The sequence below is a fragment of the Natrix helvetica genome (genome assembly GCF_964273705.1).
Source record: "Natrix helvetica genome assembly, chromosome: 9".
Classification (NCBI taxonomy): domain Eukaryota; kingdom Metazoa; phylum Chordata; class Lepidosauria; order Squamata; family Natricidae; genus Natrix; species Natrix helvetica.
The window spans coordinates 6,409,340-6,431,366 of NC_138560.1; positions in this window are offsets into that span (position 1 = coordinate 6,409,340).

Sequence of the window (22,027 nt, forward strand, 5' to 3'; positions counted from 1 at the left end):
TCATCGGCAACATACAATGTCAGGAATGCAACAACCACGACGTAGGACAAAGCAGGCAGAAGACCGCTAGAATGCATCCATGAACACCAGCTGGCCATCAGAAGACACAATGCAACCTAGAACAAGTCAATGGAACAGGTTGCCTTCGGAAGTCACGGCAGCTCCATCACTGGAGGCTTTTAAGAAGAGAGAGGACAGACGTTTGTCTGGAATGGTAGAGGGGGGTCTACCGCTGGAGCAGGGGGCTGGACTAGAAGACCTCCAAGCTCCCTTCCAACTCGGTTATTTTCTGTGTTCTAATCGGCAGCTGCCTTGCTTTCCCTTCTCCCTAGTCCTTGTTGATTTAGGCCCTCCATTTGGAGGTGGGAGTGCTCCATCCCTTCAGCATTTCTACACCGGCCATCCCTTCGGGCGAGGATGTATAGAAGCCCTTTCGCTTCACTCATCTACCGTTTGTGGGTGAACAACCTTGATGCGTCAAAACCTGCCTGGAGATATAATAATAATAATAATAATAATAATAATAATAATAATAATAATAATAATAATAATAATAATAATAATAATAATAATAATAATCGGGAAGGCCAAGATCAAAGAGATTTCCTAAAGAAGGCCACAACCTTGAGAGCTAGACTGCAAGCCTGCCTCTCTGCCTACACACACACACACACACACACACACACACACACACACACACCACTAGCTTGCCAAGGGTGACAGTGTGCTAAAGGATAATCTTGGCCATGTATGTGATTGAGGGAGGGTCCCCATCTCCCCTTTTGCCTTGTCTGCGGCTGTAATGCTCTCTCACACTCTCTTTTTCTCTCTATCTTCTTTCCCTTTTTGCTCTCTCTCTCTTTCTCTCTCTTCTCTCCCTCCATCCCTCCCCCTTCTCTCTCTGTCCGCCCATCCCTCTTTCTTTCTCTCTCTCTCTTTCTCTTCTCTCTACCCCCTCTCTCTTCTCTCTTTCTCTTTCTTCTCTCTCCTCTCCCCCTCTCTCTTTCTCTCTCTCTTCTCTCCCCTTTCTCTTTTCTCTCTCTCTCTTCTCCCTCCCTCCCTCTCCCCCTCTCCCTCTCTCTCTGTTTTCTCTGTGTGTGTGTGCGTGCGTGAGAGAGAGAGAGAGAGAGAGAAGGAGGGAGGGAGGAAGAGAGACACACAGAGAGAGGGACTCCGTGGTGTTGATACTCCTGGCTGCACAGAGAGAAAGGCAAGTCTCCTTCCATAACTGCTTCAGTGCGCCCTGTCTCTCTCTCTCTCTGTCCCTCTCTCTGTCTCTCTCTGTCTGTCTCTCTGTCTGTCTCTCCTTCCCAGGCGCACACACTGTGGCTGGGCTCAGCTTTTGGCTGGCAGCCAGGGGAAAAAATTCCATCTTCTCCTCCCCGGCCCCACCATCGCCACCCGCCTTGGCTTGGCTGCTGCAGCTGGAAGCAACAGCAAAGGAGGGGAGGAGCTTGGATGGCCAAGTGCAGAGAGGTGGAAAGCAAGATATTTCTCTCTCTCTCTCTCTCTCTCTCTCTCTCTCTCTCTCTCTCTCTCTCTCTCTCTCTCTCTCTCTCTCTCTCTCTCCCTCCCTCCCTCCCTCCCTCCCTCTCTCTCTCTCTCTCTCTCTCTCTCACCAATCACAGAAGTGCCTTTCAGGATTGCAGCTTTTCTGGATGCAAAATGCAAATGCTTAGCAATGGCTTACAGGCAGCCCTCAATTTACGACAGCTCATTTAGTGACCAAAGTTACAATAGCACTGAAAAAAGTGACTTGCGGCCGTTTTTCCCCAGATGCAACTTTTTTCAGGTGCTTGGCCAGTGATTCATAATTATGACCGTTGCAGCGTCCCGGGGTCATGTGATCCCCTTTTGTGCCCTTCGGACAAGCACAGTCAATGGGGAAGCCAGCTTCACTTAACAACCATGTTATTAACTCAACAACGGCAGCGATTCATTTAACAACTGTGGCAAGAAAGGTCGTCAAATTGGGTTAAAAGTCACTTCACAACTGTCTGATTTAACAATAGCAATAGCACTTATATACCGCTTCATAGTGCTTTACAGCCCTCTCTAAGCGGTTTACAGAGTCAGCCTCTTGCTCCCAACAATCTGGGTCCTCATTTTACCCACCTTGGAAGGATGGACGGCTGAGTCAACCTTGAACTGGTCAGGATTGAACTGCCGAACTGCCAGCAGCTGGTGATCAGCAGAATTAGCCTGCAATACTGCACCACCATAGAAATATTGGACTCATTTGTGGTCGTAAGTTGAGGACTACCTATAGGTAGGGAGATAAATAAATAGATGTTAGATAGATTAACAGATAGCTAGACAGACAGACAGATGACAGACTGTAGTGATAATGAAAAATGATAGATGGATTAGATAGATAGATAGATAGATAGATAGATAGATAGATAGATAGATAGATGATAGATAGATAGATAGATGATAGATAGATAGATAGATAGATGATAGATAGATAGATAGATAGATAGATAGATAGATAGATAGATAGATAGATAGATAGATAGATACCGTAGATAGAAAGATAGAAAGATAGATGATAGATAGATGATAGATAGATAGATAGATAGATAGATAGAGATAGATAGATAGATAGATAGATAGATAGATAGATAGATAGATAGAAAGAAAGAAAAAGAAAGAAAGACATTAATTATTGGTCAAGTGTGATTGGACACATAAGGAATTCATCTCCGGTGCATAAGCTCTCAGTGTACATACAAACAACAAGCATCATGTTCATAATCATCATAAAATACATTCATCATAAATCATAAGATACGACACTCAGCGCTAGCCATAGGATACTAAATAACCAATCAACATAAATCATACTAGGATGCTAAACAAAACAATATAAATCATAAGATAAAAAGCAACACAGAGTCATAAGAAGAGAAGTTAAATAGATAAAGGAAAGAGGAGAAGAAGAATAGCAATGCAGCCTAACTAGATGATTTGACAGGGTTGTGGGAATTAGTTGTTTAGCAGAGTGATGGCATGGTGGGGGAGGTGGGGGGAGAGAAAACTCTCCATTGGCTCAATGCACTGGCCAGGCTAAAGACCAGGGCTGGGCTTCCCCTGGTCTCTGAATCACACATTGCCAACCCGAGAGAGGGCAAAACAGCTCTCCGGGTGAAGCCTTGACCATATTTTGTGGGCTGCCAGAGTGACAGCCCAGTTTGAGCAAAGGTGGCTCTCACGTCTGGAGCAATGATTAATGCAACGGAAGCGCCTGCAGGAGGCCCTAGCAAAGGTGAACGATTCTCTTTCTCCCTGCTCCGTGTAGCAATCGTTCCCCCCCCCCTTAAAGTTGCAGCGAGTCCCATAACTGAACATCACCCACTGGGTGATTTAATGTTTTAATTATTCCAAGCTGCCCGAAGCGGTTTCCCACCCCCCCCCTCTTTTTTCTTTCTCTTCTCTCTTCTGCTGAGAAACGGACAGTCAATTGCCTCAAAGTAGATACAAGGTTGAACTTTACTCTTCTCCCTGCACAGAGGGTTAAAAGGGGGGGACCACAAAGTCAACGTATAACCCACAATTCCTGGGACAGGAATTTCCGCTGCGAGACAAGGGGGTTTGTGAAGTGAGCCGCACCTGATTTTTTTTTAATTTTTCCCATCTCTCTTTGTCACGGTTGTTAAGCGAACCACCACAGTCACTAAGTGAATCTCATGGTCGTTAAGCGAATCCGACTCCCCCCATGGACTTTGCTTGCAAGAAGCCCGGCTAGGAAGATCTAAAATGGTGATCAGGTGACCCCGGGACTCTGCAAACATTGTAAATACATGCCGTTTAGAATAACAGATTAACAGAGTTGGAAGGGACCTGGTAGGTCATCTAGCCCACCCACACCACCCCTCCACCTGCCCAAGCAGGAATAAGGAATAGAATATTCCTTATTGCGTGCCATAGGTTCGCCATCATCATGGTTCAGGTCCTCCCTGGACCAATCCGAGATGCACAGATGCACGCTCGCCTTCAGAAGTTGTGGGTGCTTCAACGTTGAAGGTTTTTAAGAAGAGATTGGTCAACCGTTTGTCTGAATGATCAGTTTTCCTGCCTGAGCAGGGGGTTGGACTAGAAGACCTCCAAGGTCCCTTCAAACTCTGGTGATTCCGTTATTATGCCGAGGGGAAGAAACAAAAGCTCCACACAGCTATTTTTTTGATCTTTTTGTTTTGCATCAGAGGGATGCCACAATGGCAGACCTCCCTATTTGTTGCAACGGTCTGGCTGTGCCTTCCACAAGGTCCCTTTAAAGACTCATCAGCAGTCTGCACACAACATGAAAACGCTTCTGTCTGTTTAAGCAGCGGATGAGTTAGCACGCTCAGCCGGCCAGCCGCATCCACCCTTTGCAGTGGGTGCACAAACCGAAGAAACCGACAAGCATTTGCGATCCCTTCCCCCAAACAAGGATCACCCCACCAAGATAACCAAGCCAGGCTCAAATAATGAGGCTCTCCATGCCTGACATTACCTTAAGACCCTCCCCACCCAAGGTTTTTTCTGCTGTGGAAAGCAAATTCCCCATTGCAAATTGCAGCCTAGAAAAACCTAGAAAGGACGCAACTGATTTTCTCGAAACAGGGATCCCCCTTTCTTAAATTAAAGGGGTGCAGGAGGGAGGAAGGAGGAGTAGATTTTTCTGGGCATCCTATATTGCCGGAGCAACCTCCCAGCCACCTCCTCCTCCTCCTCCTCCCTTTGCATTTCTGCCTAGTTGCATCTGGAAGCTTCTCAGGGAATTTCTGGGTCCCGAGTCTCTCCCCCCCCCCCCGCCCCCCTGCTGCTGTTCAGCCTAGCTCAGGGGAGGGGTGAGCCAAGGACACCGAACCAGACAGCCTGGGTCCTGCCTACATTGGAAAAGCACCGATCGGATTGGTTGGTTCTTGGGCAGCCTTGAACTGCCCAAGAATGCAAGTATCCTTGATCGCTAGGAAGGGAGGGGAAAAAAAAAACACAATAATCTCTTTTCTTTTCAACAGTGAAGATATTGGGACTCCCTCCAGGATCGGCCAAGCCTTGACTTTGCTTTCCATTCCCCACCATCCAGTCGGAGCCGAAGAAGCTGCTTGGAGGAGAAGCGAAATGTCTTCAAAGGCACAACCAGAGAGTCCAGTTGCCTCTTGAAAAAAAAGCATCTTTGGGACAACCATGGTTTGGAAGGCTGAGAATCTCCATAGACATCTCTTAGCCCTTGTTCAATATGATGACAATTGGGCATTTCTTTAGAGGACAACGAGCCAGCTCCTCCGTATTTGGGCACCTAGCAGAGATGTCTTTAATTGAGGTTTAGTTTTTAATAGGTCTTCTGAAGGGCTTTTGCTAACGTCGCACAGCTGGCTTGTCAACAATGAGATCCAGGGTGTGTATGCAATTGTTTGGCTAGCTTGGCTTGATCAGGGCTTCTTCCAAAGCTCATGAGCATATATGATAATAGTTGTTGTTAGTTGCGAAGTTGTGTCTGACCCATCACGACTTTACTTTACTTTTATTCATATTTATAGACCGCCCCCTCTCCCAAAAGGGACTCGGGGCGGTGTACAGTCAATACATAAAAGATACATAGATAAATCAATACTTAGATATTCAAATACATAAATAGTTAAATAATTAGATACTTAGATGGAGGAGGTTAAAAACTGTACATTAAAGTAAAGTATTTAAAATACAATCTTAAAAAACCCCTAAAAATACCCCAAAGAGTTAAATTTAAAATGGTTCCCCAAAAATATCAATTAAAATATATCTGCCAGGAGGTAAAAGCTATGTGTGTGCCAGGCCAGCTAATCGAAACAGGCGACCCCATGGACAACGTTCCTGCAGGCTTTCCTGTCCTCTACCATCCTCTGGAGTCCATTCAAGCTCATGCTGACTGCTTTGGTCCCTCCATCCACCCACCTCATTCTCTGTTGTCTCCTTCTTCTTTTGCCCTCCATCGTTCCCAGCATGAGGCTCTTCTCCAGGGAGTCCTTCCTTCTCATTAGGGGGGGCAAAGTATTTGAGTTTCCTCTTCAGGATCTGGCCTTCTCAAGAGCAGTCAGGGTTGATCTCCTCTAGGACTGACCGGTTGGATCGCCTTGCAGTCCAAGGGACTCAATGCAGGAGTCTTCTCCAGCACCAGAACTATCAAAGGCCTCCATTCTTTGGCGCTCAGCCTTCCTTATGGTCCAACTTTCACAGCCATCCATTGCAACTGAGAAAACTAGAGCCTGGACTTATAAGCACTTCTGTTGGCAGGGTGATAACAGTAGACAAGTTAAATGCAAACGGACTTTGATTTACAACTATGTGAGCCCACAATTTCAGATGTGACAATCGCAATGGGCCATCACGCAACTTTACCACCTTTATTGTGGCAGCCGTGAAGCAAAAAACCCCTATGGTCGTTAAATGAACCCAGCAAACACATCGTAAATTGTCACATGTTCGTGGGACAGGGCAAACGGCCATAAGTGCAAGGTTGAACACCCAAGATGCACTCGCATGAGCATGGAGGGAGCGGGTGGACATCAGATACTCAAATCCTGGTTGCAAATCTTGGTTGCAAGTAGCTTCCTGGGAGTCCGTCGTGCCTTCAAACAGCTGTTAAGCAACCAGTTGTAAGTGGATAATTGCCTGACCTATTTTTGAAATACTGCAGGGCCCTGCAAGGATGCTACTCCAGGGCTTATGGAGGAAAATTTAAACGGTGGTCTTTTAAGGTTGAGAGGTGGGAAGGGGCCAGATTGTAAACCCTGGGGGTGCTGTAGGGAGATAGATGAGCTGTAAAGAGGGACAGGAGCCCCTGAATTAAACTATCCTGTGGATATTGTGAGATTTTCTTCATCTCTGAAAGTGTTCAAGAAGAGGCTGGTCAGCCACCTCTCGGGGAGGGTTTAATTAGTTTTCCTTAGAGGATTGGGCTAGAGCAGGGGTCTCCAAACTTGGCAACTTTAAGACTTGTGGACTTCAACTCCCAGAATTCCTCTGCCAGCCAAGCATGAGAAACCAGTGATCTAGTCCAATAGAGAAGGGATTCAGCCGGTTCTCTCTGATTCGGGCGAACCGGTAGCAGCGGCTGCAGGAGGCTCCACCCCCTCCCCTCTCCCTGACGTATTGCACAAGCAGTATGCATTAGCAGAAGGCGGTGCGCAGTGTAAGTGAATCCCACCACTGTAGTTGAGGGATCTCCAAACTTGGCAACTTTAAGACTTGTGGACTTCAACTCCCAGAATGCTTGCTGGGGAATTCTGGGAGTTGAAGTCCACAAGTCTTAAAGTTGCCAAGTTTGTACAGCCCTAGAGGAAGCCACTCAAGCTTACAAGACACACGGTGGCTCAGTGGCTCAGACGTTGAGCTTGTCGATCAGAAAAGTTGGCAGTTCGGTGGTTTGAATCCCTGGTGCCACATAACGGAGTGAGCTCCCGTGACTTGTCCCAGCTTCTGCCAACTTAGCAGTTCGAAAACATGTAAAAATGCAAGTCGAAAAACAGGAACCACCTTTGGTGGGAAGGTAACAGCATTCCATGCAACTTCGGCGTTTAGTCATGCTGGCCACATGACCACGGAGACGTCTTCGGACAGCGCTGGCTCTTCGGCTTTGAAACGGAGATGAGCACTGCCCCCTAGAGTCGGGAATGACTAGCACATATGTGCGAGGGGAACCTTTACTTTTACCTTCTCAAGCTTGGCTGGCAGGGGAATTCTGGGAAGTGCAGACGTTTTAAAGGGGCCCAAACTTGAGAAACACTGGACTAGGTGATCCTGTGTGTGTGTGTGTGTGTCTGTCTGTCTGTCTGTCTGTCTGCCTGCCTGTTGTGACTCCACCGTTCTGTGTTTCTACGATACCTACGTGCACCAAAATCCTGCTCTGGAAAAGCCTTTCCCTGAAGCACCGTCCCTCAAGCAAACAGGGAGAGCTTCTTTTTTTTCCTTCTGTCTCCCCGCACAAAACAGGCAAGGGTGGGGTGGACAGTCAGGAATAAATGAGCAGAGCTTTCTTGTTTCAAGTGGAGGAGAAAAAGCTGTCGGTTTCTCCCTGCAAGGGAGCCGCGCGATTACTGACGGGTGTTAAAAAATGATTCCAAGGTGGCATATCGGAGAAGAAGAACGGGAAGATATGGTTATCTTCCCCAGGGACAGAGAAGTGTCAGGAGAGGGGAGGGCTTGGGTGGAAAGATTAGGGCGATGACTTCCTCACGCTGTCGGTCTGCAATTGGATACGGCTTCGCATCTTCTTCTTCTTTTTTGTGCTTTTAAATCCAGGGGTGGGCTTCAAAATTTTTAGCAAGGGGTTCTCTGCCCAGTTGCTGGGTGGGCGTGGCCTGGCTGGCCTCCTGCACCACGGCGGGGTATGTGAGTGCATTTGTGTCCTCCCTGGGATCCAGAGGCTTTTCTTGAACCTCCCAGCGTCTTTCCCAGCTTTCCTTCTGTTTCTCCCAGTGTCTCCAGAGAGCCTAATGCAGGGGTGTGCAAACTTGGCAACTTTAAGACTTGTGGACTTCAACTCCCAGAATTCCCCAGCCAGCCATGCTGGCTGGGGAATTCTGGGAGTTGAAGTCCACAAGTCTTAAAGTTCTCAAGTTTGGACACCCCTGCCTTAAGCAAACCAAAAGACCCAGTAACCCCAGAAGAAGAAGAAAACAGGAGTCGTCGACAACATACAACGTCAGGATTGCAACAACCATGACGTAGGACAAAGCAGGCAGAAGACCGCTAGAATGCATCCATGAACACCAGCTGGCCATCAGAAGACACAATGCAACCTAGAACAAGTCAATGGAACAGGTTGCCTTCCCCATGCTGGCTGGGGAATTCTGGGAGTTGAAGTCCACAAGTCTTAAAGTTGCCAAGTTTGGACACCCCTGGCCTAATGTATCTGAAGCAGGGTCATTTTTAGCCTGCTCATTTGTGCCTTGAGTGAAATTGACTATGGATCGATTTGCTTGATGAGCTACTGGTTTGTTTCCTTGGCTACTGATCCTCGCACTTATGACCATCGCAGCATCCCCAAGGTCACGTGATCAAAGTTGGGTTCATGACATCCAGCGTGTATTTATGATAGTCAAGGTCATGCCATCCCCATTTACAGCCTTCCGACAAGTGAAGTCAACGGGGTGGGCGGAGCCAGATTCATTTAATGACTGCACGAGTCACAGAGCTGCAGTGATTTGCTTAACAACCATGGCAAGGAACATCATGAAATGGGGCACAACTCAATTAGCAATGGAAATTCCTGGTCCCCATTATAGTCAGGTTGAGGACTTCCTGTAGGGCTGGAAGACTGGGAGACTTAACAAAGAAGGATGCCCTAGAATTGGAGGTTATACTTAAAAGGGATCTCCCAAGCTTGCTTCCCTTGCCTCAGTTTACCAAATGTGATCTCGGTTTAAGGGGGGGAAAAAAAAGGCAGAGAACATCTCCTTTCTCCCTGCTTTCTAACCCAGAACAGAAATTGCTGATGGGTAGTAGGTCAATCAAGGACACTCATGCTGTAGTTTGCAGCTGACACCCCTGAACAAAATTGACATTGGCTTCTTCTAAGTGGAGGGGGGAAATGAAGTCAAATCAACCCCGGATCAAACCATGTTCTTCCTCGGAGTTCCGGTTCCGGCGGCGGCGGCGACGGGCAGCTCTTTGCCCGCTCCGGCTCCCCGGTGGGCTTCCCCACTCCTTGGGGGGCACAGGACACCCCGCAGAGGGGTCCTGCCGGAGGGGCGGCATCGCGGAGGTCTCCTGCAGCGGCGGCAGCCGGCGGGGGCTCTCTCGCGCGCCCAAGGCACCGGGGAGCAAGCTCGGAGGGCGCATCGCGTTTCCACGCCTCGCGCCTCGCTACAAGCCGACTGGAGAATGCTACAATTGAAGGAAGCAGCTGCGGTGCGGTGAGGTTGCCTCTCTCTTCATCCCTTACTTTGCATGAAGATTTGATTCAGCTTTTAAAACTTTAAAACAACTTTCGGAGCATTTTGGAGGTGCGGCTGGAGGGAGGGGGGTTTCCCCCCCCCCCCTTGGACAAGCGGCAAGAAACAATTTTGCTCTCAGCCCCCGGGGAAGGAGGAGGGGGGAGAGCCAACGAATGAAGCCTCACTTAGGCTGAGATGATTTTCTTTTCAATTTAATTTTACATATTACAATGATTTGAGGACTTTTGGAACTTTCTAAAACTTTGTTACGCCTCTGTGCCCAAAACTGGCAGGGCAAGATGGCACACTTCCGTTGTCTTTATGAACTCTGAAACCTGACTCCACCTTTAAAATTCAGGCTTCCGGTCTTTGTCTCCGTGTCTCCCAGAGGAACCTCTTGTGGATTGGTATTTTTTTAACCTTCTAGGGGAAATTTTCTATCTATTGCCAGACTTATTGGAGAGATTCTCTTCTGCCTGGTTATTCTGCTCCCGGATTCACCTGGCTACCCTTCTTTTCTAATTGCTTACTTCATATTTGGACTGAACTTTTAACGTTATAAAGGATGGCATCTAAAAGACCCCCTCCTGGAAAACCTGGCTTTGCCACTTCTGCTCCAACATCCGCAACATCCAGTCCAGCCACACAGTCAAAGATAACAGAACTGATGCACCATAAGACTACAGAGATGGACTTTCAACAAATGCTTCAACAAATTCTACAGGGCCAGGAGGAAATCAAGAAACAGTTAAGGGAAATGAAAGATGAAATTAAAGAAAATCAAGCCCAAATATATAAGAACTCACAAAGACTGAATCTTGTGGAAGGGGGGGTGGAGGAGGTGAGGGGGGGGGTGGAAGCCGTGCAGAAAGGGAACAAAGATCTTGACATCCAACAGATGAAATTAGAATTTGAGAGAATGTCCTATTATCTTAGATTTCAAAATGTTATAGAAGAAGATGGGGAAAATATAAGGGACATCATGACAAACATTCTGGCTGACTATACACACAAAGAAAAACAACAGATGGGGTGGGATATAGATCTGGTTTATAGAGTGAACTCAGCTTATGCTAGAACACACAATTTACCCAGGGAGGTTCACATTAAATTCCTTAGAAAAACCACAAGAGATGAAATTCTGGGTGTACAAAGGGGGCAAGCATTGACATATCATGATATGGAGATAACCATTCTGAAGCAGATCCCTAAGAAGATTAGAGAAAAAAGAAAAAATTATTCGCAATTAGCGAATAAATTATACCAGAAAGGGGTGTGGTTTAGATGGTTGATGCCTGAAGGTATGCTGATATTCTGGGAGGAGACAAGAATCAGAATTAATTCACCCATAGAGGCGCAGGCCTTTATGGAAAAAAATAAAACACTCCTAGAGAAACCACCAGACACTACAACGGACACGCAGGACACGGGAGGGGCCAGAGCTCTGCCAGTGGAGGGAGATGGGGCAATAGCAAGAAGACTCAGATCACAGAAATAAATATGAAAATCATATTATTATAAATTGACCGAAAGTGAAAATGGAATTATATTTGGATTTTATATTGTAATGTTTAATTTGATTGAATTTAATAATAGAACTAATATGCTGATTATAATCAATTATATACTAATGCATTATATATAAATGTACGCTATGGGTATGGAGGGAGGGGGGCCTCACACACTTTGCAACTGCCAAAATTTGTATACCTGTCCATTTACCCTTTTCCCTATAAATTTTGAAAAACCAATAAAATTTTATTACAAAAAAAAAAAAAAAAAAAAAAAACCATGTTCTTCCTCTAGTCACAGAAGACAGAATGCAGAAGTGCACATTTGAGACTGCACATCTTCGTAGCTTTCAAGGGCACCTTCATCTGAATCGGGGATTGGTTTTTGCACCGAGGATCTGTGTTGATCCAGAGGTTCTAATGATTACAAATGCAGGTGGGTGCAAAGACAGAGTACGTGGTGGTGCAGGATGAGAGCAAGGAGCTTCCTAGGCGCATTTCCTAGACCAGAGAAAACTGGATTAGGCAAACCAGAGAGCATGCTGGGAATTAGGCTGTGATTAGGCTTAGGTATGCGTTTGTGATGAATTTGCAAGGAGCTTATATAACCTTGTGATTGCTCAGATGAGGAGAGTTTCTTCTTTTTGAGATTTTAATAATTGACCCAAGTCTGAGTAGGAATTACCTTGTGGTACAAAAGTTGTGATGATTGAAAATCAGCTATATGTCAGGGTTCCAAAGAGCATCCAAAATTAAATCAGAGTCCAAGGCAAAAGATTCCTCAAAGTTCCAATTTATTAAAAGAGCCATGTTGGCACATCTGGGTAAACCCGAATCTGAAAGCTTCCAGGTTTTTCCCACCTAGTTGAAAGTTTAAGATCCTACCCCAACACCGACGAGTCCATCCCATGGTCCAATCTTCCACTGCCACGACAACAGATTCCACCCATCCAGCTCCGGCCAGGTGCAGAGACAAAGATGACCTTGGCTTTCTAAGTAGAATGTTGTTATGGCTACATATCGCCCAACTCTGCATAATCCCCCCTCCCCTTTTCCCACAATATAAAGACAATAGAAAATGTGGCAGGCCTGAAGTCCAAAATATTTATTTATATTTATTATTCCATGTACAGTCTGTAACCTCCTCCACCTACCTACTTATTTAATTATTTAACTGTTTTGCATGTATTTTATAACGTATTTTAGTGACTGTACACCGCCCCGAGTCCCTTTCGGGAGAGGGGGCGGTCTATAAATATGAATAATAAATAAATAAATAAATAAATAAAAAGAAAAGATGGCTTGCAGGCACGAAACTATATCTGCATGCATATTTGCAGATCATGAATTCTGGCATGGACAGAAGGCCAAAATAATCTCTTCACACATGTAAAAATATAGAAAGACGCCTGGATCCATAAACATATACAGACCAGTATTCCTCAACCTTTGGAAGATTTAAGACAGATGGACTTCAATTTCCAGAATTCCCCAGCCAGTCATGGTGATTGGGGAATTCTGGGTGTTGAAGTCCAGAGGTGGCATTCAACTAGTTCGCCCCGGCTCTATTCCATCCTATTTAGGCATGTTTTTGAGGCCAGGTGCATGCGCAGAAGGCGCACATGTGAGCAAAACATATGCACGGAAGGCCGGGCGCCTGTGTGGAAGTGGTGCATGCGCCTGCGAAGTGGTGGTAACAAAACGTAAAACCCACCGCTGTTGAGGTCCATATTTTGTCAAATTGCTACGGTTGAGAAACATAGACCTGCCGTAGGTACAAAAGATACTGCCTCACCTGGAAGGAGGGATTTTGGAGGACAGAACTCATGGCTGAGTTCACACAGGTAAGGAACGAGGGTGGGCAGGCGGGGCCCTTCAAGGCACCGTTCCGCTACGGTGGGTGCTGCTTCCAGCAGGGACCGGTACGGACGTACCGCCTGCAAACCACCACTGCTGCTATTATAAACTCAGGCATAACCTCAGCAGTACTGCAGGGTTTAGGAAGCTGACCTTGCAGTTTACATTCTCTCCAGCAGAGGAACAACAGAGCCGCAATACAATCTTTGCTTAGCGCCTGCCTATTGGGAGTGTCACGTGCTACAGAATTCCTAGGACTGGACCATTTCAGACTTGCAAGTGGGAGAATGGTATGCTTGGAGGTTTTGTACGTAAGCACCATCCTACCTGGGTAGACAGATGGTACAGCCCAGAAGGGACTTTAGCCTACCTTTTTTCACATGCACACATATCCCTTTATTGTTCCCACGTTTTAACTTAGGGGAAGCTGGCTGGGGAATTCTGGGAGTTGAAGTCCACATATTTTCCAGCAGTCACGGTTGAGAAATATTGATCTACACCCCCTACAGATATCACACCTCATTGCATGGTTCATTTCAGGAAATCTTCATTGTTCGGTTAGAAAAAAGTAGATTTGTAGCAAGTCCGGTCCATTAAAAGCTTTGGAGTGTGTGGGGGGGGAGGGAGGGAGGGGGGTTGGCCTCATGGATGTACGCCGTATTCCCCCCTGAGCGCTGAAGGTGTGTGAGTGCCTGCGTTTCTCCAAGTGACAAAAGCTGCAAAGAACAGGAGAGTGTTTTCAAACCTTCCAGGACGAAATGCACCAGCTGCTCTCTATTTTTTCACCAGCAGCCAGCCATGAAGGCAGAGGCCACAGGTCACCGGGTCATAGGGGTAAAGACGCTGACCCCTGTGTCTGCCTGGAACAGGTTAAGCGCCATCGCGCTTTTCCACGCTTCCACCGAAGGCGCCGAATCAACAGCAAAAGGGAAGGCGAAAAGATTGCAAAGCCTCAATTAGAATAGAGCCGGAAGGGATCTTAGAGGTCTTCTAGTCCAGCCCCCTGCTCAAGCAGGAGACCCTGGATCATTTCAGACACGTGCCTGTCAAGCCTCTTCTTAAAAACCTCCAGGGATGGAGCACCCCCAACTTCTGGTGGCAAACTGTTCCAATGCTTTATTTGTCCTCACTGTTAGGAAATTTCTCCTTAATTTCTCTGTGCTTCTCTCCTCGATTGGTTTCCCTCCATTGCTTCTTGTCCTGCCTTCTGGTACCTCCGTAAGTGGGAGTGGTGTCAGCTTTAATCCCCTTAGTTACGAAAGGAGGATGAGAACTGGTCAAGGGTCAGAAGAACTTGTGGATTCAGATGGAGGATACGAGCACACAGAACTATTTGTACACCTCCATGTATCTAGATCTGTGTGTTCAGAACAGACACGCCAAGGGACTCATGTCAAAAGTAGTGCCTTAATGTCACAGGAGTTTTGCTCCCTCTGCTGTCCGATGTCGCACATTAAAGTGTTGGGCATTTGATGCAAATTTGCTTTATAGGCCATTTAACCGACCCCCTTTCCAAAATGCAAATCTCGGAGAGCACTAATTTGTGAAGAGGCTGCCAGGAAACGTACCCACTGAAATATCTGCAAATATCTTGTTCCCCCTGAAAAATAAGACCCAACCTGAAAATAATTTTAGCATGATTTCCCCCCCCCCCCCCAGGATGCTCGTAATGTAAGCCCTACGGAGGTGGTATTCAGCAGGTTCTGACCAGTTCTGGAGAACCGGTAGCAGAAATTTTGAGTAATTCGGAGAACCGGCAAATAGCATCTCTGAGTGGCCCCGCCCCCATCTATTCTCTGCCTCCCAGCTGATCAGGAGGGAATGGGGATTTTGCAGTAACCTTCCCCTGCCACGCCCACCAAGCCACGCCGCACCCACCAAGCCACGCCCACAAAACCAGTAGTAAAAAATTGTGAATTCCACCACTGCCCTTGCATAATTTTTTTTCAGGATGCTTGTAATATAACCCCTGCCCCCCAAAATAAGCCCCAGTGAAGATCGTCAGCCTGACAGACACATTCGTATTTTCCCCGAAAATAAGACCTAATTGGAAAATCAGCCCTAATGCGTCTTTTGGAGCAAAAATTAATATACGACCCTGGACTTATTTTCGGGGAAACACGGGTAGTTCTTGGCTTACAACCCTCTGTTTAGAGATTGTTTGGAGTTACAACAGCCCTGGAAAAAGCAGTCCTTGTAAGGTTTTTTTTTTTTAAAAAAAGAAGAGATTGGACAATCATTTGTCTGAAAGGATAATAGGGTTTCCTGCTTGAGCAGGGGGGTTGGACTAGAAGACCTCCAAGGTCCCTTCCAACTCTGTTATTCTACAGCCAGCCAGTTTGGTCTAGTGGTTAAAGGCATTAGCCTGGAAACCAGAAGGCTGCAAGTTCTAGCCCAGCCTTCTGCCTAAAGCCAGCTGGGAGACCTTGGGCTATTTCTCCCTCTCTGTGTCCTGGAAGGAAGCAATGGCAAAATCACTTCTCAAACATCTTGCCAAGGGAACTGAAGCTGAAGAAGCTTCTTGGAGGATCAGTGAAACATCTTCAAAGAAAAACCAGAAAGTCCAGTTGCCTCTTGAAAAAGTTCCCTTTGGGACAACCATCACCTGGATGCCTGAGAATCTCCATAGACAACTTCCAGGGCAACTAGACTAGACTAGAGTAGAGTAGAGTAGAACAGAAGTGAATAGGATAGGATAGGATAGGACAGGACAGGACAGGACAGGACAGGACAGAACAGAACAGAACAGAACAGAACAGAATAGAATTCTTTATTGGCCAAGTGTGATTGGACACACAAGGAATTTGTCTCTGGTGCATAGGCTCTCAGTGTACACAAAGAAAAATAAAATACATTCATCCAGAATAAAAAGATACAACACTTGGTGATAGTCATAAGTTACTAATAAGCTATCAAATCGTACAAGGATACAAATTAAAAACAATATAAATTGTAAAAATACAAGCAACATGGTTACAGTCATAAGTGGGAAGAGATAGAAACTAGGAAGAGAAGAATAATAGTAATACAGCTGTGGTGGGTTTCAGTTTATTTTACTACCAGTTTGCTCATGCTCGCTCACATGCTCGCATGACACTTTTGCGCATGCGCAGAAGCGTGCAGGTGGGTGGGCGGAGCCTCCCACCGCCACCACTACCGGTTCCGGGGCGAACCAGCAGAAACCCAAGTCTGTAATGAAGCCTTTGTAAATAATTTCACAGTGTTGTGGGAATTAGTCGTTTAGCAGAGTGATGGCATTTGGGGAAAAGAACTGCCCTTGTGTCTAGTTGTTCTGGTGTGCAGAGCCCTGTAGCGTCGTGTTTTGAGGGCAGAAGTTGAAACCATTTATGTCCAGGATGCGAGGGGTCTGTAGATATCTCCCTCCCTCTCATCTTTCTATCTCTCCCCGCTCCCTTAATATTTCACGCCAGCTGGAATTCCAATGCCACAACATTGCTTCCTATCACCCAGAGAACATTGCGCTAGCCACAGTGCATGCCTTTTCCAATGCGTGGATTCGTGTCTTGCTCCTCTTTTGCTCCTTTCCCTGCTAAGGATTTTTATTTTTATTTATTTTTTTTGCCTGACTTCTTCCTCCTTTTTTAAAATATTCTTTGGCATCCATCCATCCATCCACACAATGTATTTTGACGGAGTGGCAGTTGGCAGCTCTCTGTGCCCCGTGGAGTTTGCCATCTAACGATCCGCGCTAGAAGATGGCAGAGAACAAAAGAGAGAGGGGGGGGGGAGAGGGAGGGAGGCAGGCAGGCAGACGTGAGTAGGAGTGATAAAATTAGCACGTCTTGATTCATTTTTTAAATTTTTAAAAAGCATGTGCTCCCTTTCAGCTATCTTGTTTTCTTCCCCCCCCCCCAGGAAACATTGAAAGCTGGCGGAACCCCACCAAATAAAACCCAGCTAAAGCCGCCAAAAGTATAATTATGTTGGATAAATAGAAATGAATTATTTTAAGATGGGTGGACTTCAATTCCCAGAATTTCCCAGCCAGCCAGCTGCGGAATTCTGGGAGTTGAAGTCCACACATCTTATAATTGCCAAGGTTGAGAAACTTTGCTTCAAGGTGTCTTTAAGATACAATGGGATTCTTGGTTATGTCCAGAAATGATATTCAGCTGGTTCGGACTGGTTCAGGCAAACCAGTAGTGCCAATGATCAGTGCCCATCCACCCATCCCCACTCTATCCTGTCCTTTATTTCCTGCTTTCTAGCACATCTCAATCGTATGGCACAGCTGATTCCCCCCCGCTCTTTGCTGTTTCACTTACCGTTAGTAACTTGGCAGGTAAGCAGCTGAGCTTCTAAATGCTCAATTTTCAGCACTGCGTGCAGGCGTGCAAAGGGCACGCTGACCGAACTGGTTGTTAAACCGGTAGCATCCCACCACTGGTTATGTCCTTGCAAGAGAATCCACTGGATCTTTTTATAAAGGCTTAGTAAGACCACACTTAGAATACTGTATCCAGTTTTGGTCACCTCATTCTCTGTCGTCCCCTTCTTCTTTTGTCCCCCAATCGTTCCCAGCATGAGGCTCTTCTCCAGTGAGTCCTTCTTCCTTCTGATTAGGTGGCCAAAGTATTTGAGCTTCCTCTTCAGGATCTGGCCTTCTAAAGAGAAGTCAGAGTTGATCTCCACTAGGACTGACCATTTGGATCGCCTTGCAACCCAAGGGACTCACAGGAATCTTCTCCAGCACCAGAGTTCAAAGGCCTCCATTTTTTGGCATTCAGCCTTTCTTATGGTCCAACTTTCATATCTATATCTATATCTGCATCTCCCTCTCCCTCTCCATCCACCTCCATCTATCTCCATCTATCTCCATCTCCATCTATCTCCCTCCATCTCCATCTCCATCTATCTCCATCTTCATCTATATCTACATCTGCATCTCCACCTCCATCTATCTCCATCTCCATCTCCATCTATATCTATATCATCTATATCTACATCTACATCTCCATATCTAAATCTAATCATCTATATCTATTATATCATCTATATCTACATCTCCATCTATCTCCATCCATCTCCATCTTCATCTCCATCTTCATCTCCATCTCCATCTCTATATCTATATCTACATCTACATCTACATCCATCTCCATCTCCATCTCCATATGCATATGCATATCCATATCTATATCTATATCTAATCATCTATATCTATTATATCATCTATATCTATCTACATCTACATCTATATCTATCTACATCTACATCTACATCTCCATATGCATATCTATATCTATATCATCTATATCTATATCTATATCTATATCTATATCTATATCTATATCTATATCTATATCTATATCTATATCTATATCTCTATATCTCTATCTCTATCTCTATCTCTATATCTATATCTATATCATCATCTATATCATCATCTATATCATCATCTATATCATCATCTATATCATCATCTATATCTATTATATCATATCTATCTATATCTATCTACATCTACATCTGTCTACATCTACATCTATATCTATATCATCTATATCTATATCTATATCTACCTGCTTTAACCACCCATACATTATACAGCCAGGATTTCAAAACAGATTTCAAATCTTGGATAAGGAAGCTGTTCAGATCCGACAGTAGGAGCAGGGAAGTGAAATTTCTATACATTTGGAAGTGGGGGGAGTTCAGACATATGTAAAATTTTGACCAGCAGATGGCACCAAAACCCAATCCGAAAGCAAAGATTAGGACTTCCATCCTAAGGCTGCCTGCTTTTCAGGTAGATGCTGGGCTAAGAAAGACACCTCTTTTTCAGTTTTCTTGTCCCCATAATCCTTGACTTACGACCATCCTCAAGCCCAAAATTTATGTTGCTAAGCGAAACGTGTGCTAAGTGAGCTTTGCCCCATTTTGCAACCTTTCTTCGCCACGCTTGTGGTCGTGACTCACTGCAGTCATTAAGGTTAGTAACCCAGTCGTTAAGTGAATCTGGCTTCCCCATTGACTTTGCTTGCCACGGGACCTCAGGACTCTGCAACCGTCGTAAAGAAGGAACCAGTTCCCAAGTTTCTGAATTTTGATCAGCTGACCAGGGGGATGCTGCAAAGGTCATCATAAGTTTGAAAAACGATCCTAAGTCACTTTTTTCCAGTGCCGTAACTTTTGGTCAGTAAAAAACTGGTTGCAAGTCAAGGACTATCTGTACTACACCATCATCATTATCATCAGGTCACAATAAAACAAAAACAATGTATAGTACTAAACGTTACAGGCAGTTCTCAATTTCAAATCACACTTGTGACAAGAACTCCCATCGCTAAGAGTGGGCAATGGATAATCGAGCCACACCCAATTCTATGTAAGTATTATTTTGCCATGTGTATTATGTGAATCACGCTGGTCATTAAGAAGATCAAATTTCCTCCATTGATTTTCTTGGTTGAAAGCCGGCACTCCTTTTGAGTGATTGTCTCTGGCTTCACTGTTGGACACCATCAATCTTGATATACCTTCTGGGAAGCGGTTCTTAAAATCTTAGAAATCAAATGCAAACAAGACTTTCTTGTGAATTTCTTTGTCAAACTTCCTGATAGCAACATGAAAACAACGCAAAAACAAAGCAAGAGAGGTGCGCTCTCTGTGAGATGAGCTCTGGGGCAAAGCTTATCACACCAATTGTATTCCATGAACCAGAAACACCATTTCTTTCCCTGTCCAGGGGTTACTAAACATCTGTTACATTGCAGCATACTAAAAAGCAGAGACATCACCCTGCCAACAAAAGTGCGTATAGTCAAGGCGATGGTTTCCCCAGTTGCAATGGATGGCTGTGAAGGTTGGACCATAAGGAAGGCTGAGCGCCAAAGAATGGAGGCCTTTGAACTGTGATGATGCTGGAGAAGACTCCTGCGAGTCCCTTGGACTGCAAGGCCATCAAACCGGTCAGTCCTAGAGGAGATCAACACTGACTGCTCTTTAGAAGGCCAGATCCTGAAGAGGAAACTCAAAGACTTTGGCCACCTAATGAGAAGGAAGGACTCGCTGGAGAAGAGCCTCATGCTGGGAAAGATGGAGGGCAAAAGAAGAAGGGAATGACAGAGAATGAGGTGGCTGGATGGAGTCACCAAAGCAGTTGGCGTGAACTTAAATGGACTCCAGGGTATGGTAGAGGACAGGAAGGCCTTGAGGAATGTTGTCTGTGGGGTTGCGATGGGTCGGACTTTGCAACTAACATCAACAATCCAGTGTTCCAATATTTGAGGGGCTGCCACAAAGAAAAGAAGGTCAACTCTTTTCAAAAGCACTTGAAGGCAGGACAAGAAGCAACGGATGGCCACTAATCAAGGAGAGAACCAACTTAGAGCTAAGGAGAAACTCCCTGACAGTGAGAACAATTAGCCAGTGGAACAACTTGCCTCCAGATGTTGCAGGTGCTGCAACACTGGAGCTTTTAAATAAGAGATTGGACAGCCATTTGTCTGAAGTGCTGTAGGGTTTCCTGCCTGAGCAAGGGGTTGGACTAGAAGACCTCCAAGGTCCCTTCCAACTCTGTTATTCTGTTATCCACAGCCTGCCCAGCCTATAACCTAGAGTTGCAAGACATTTGCCAATCTACTTCTAAGAGTCTAATGGAATAACAGACTAATAATTTGGGATGGGCCTTGGAGGTCTTCTAGTCCTAACTCCAGGGATGGAGTCCCCACAACCTCTGAAGGAATTTCACCGTTCCACTGAGGAATTGTTCTCACCGTCAGGAAATTTCTCTTTTATGTCTAGGTTGGAAATGGATGGTTTTTTTTTTTTTTTGCAAAGATGCATGCCTGTTAGGTTCCGGGCAGTAAGCAGATTTCTTTGAGCCATGTTTCTTGATTTCAGCAAGATTAAGATGCATGGACTTCAACTCCCAGAATTGGAGATGTTTAATCTAGTAAAAAGAAGCACTAGGGTGACATGACAGCAGTGTTCAGGGGCTGTCCCAACGAAGAAGGGTCAACCTATTCCCCAAAGCATCTGAAGGCAAGACAAGAAACGAAACCATTGTTGTGGCCCGCCAGCGGAACTGGCAGCAGATTCAGTCAGTGAGGAAGTTGGGGAGGGACATGGGCCAGTCCCGGAGTCTGGGGAAGGCTTGGATGAGGGCTCTGTGTCAGAGAGGAGGCCAGAGCCGTCCGACAGTTATCAGCTGCCTTCAGAGTTAGACATCAGTGAGGCAGAAGAACAGCTGGAGCCTGTTCCCAGTGTGCACATGCGCAGAGTTGCCAGACGAAGGGAACAGTTAAAGAACAGAGGTTGACTTGGGAGTAAGGCCACAGGTGGACGATGAACGGCCCCTCCCAGAGGAAATAAAAGAGGAGCGAAAGGGGAGTGGAGTTTGCAGGAGACCATTAGTTCGCTTCATTGGTTCGTGACTCTCCGAGGCTCCTGGCCAAGTTCTGCAGATATCGGCCTGGCAGCTCTCCCAGCCAGATAAGGTCTGTGACTGTAAATCCTCCCTTGAAAGACTTTGCTGGATGTGAATGAGCAGAAGTCACAGTCAATTAATAAAAGGTTTTTTTTTGTCAAGACAAGGAGTTTGTTTCCTGCTCTTGGGAAGCCTCGGTCAGAACAAACCATGGGTGGAAACTAATCCAGGAGAGAAGCAACCTAGAACTAAGGAGAAATTTCCCAACAGGGAGGACAATTAACCAGTGGGGCAACTTTCTTCCGACAATGTGGGGCTGGGGAATTCTGGGAAGTCGACGCATCTTAAGAGTCACCAAGTTT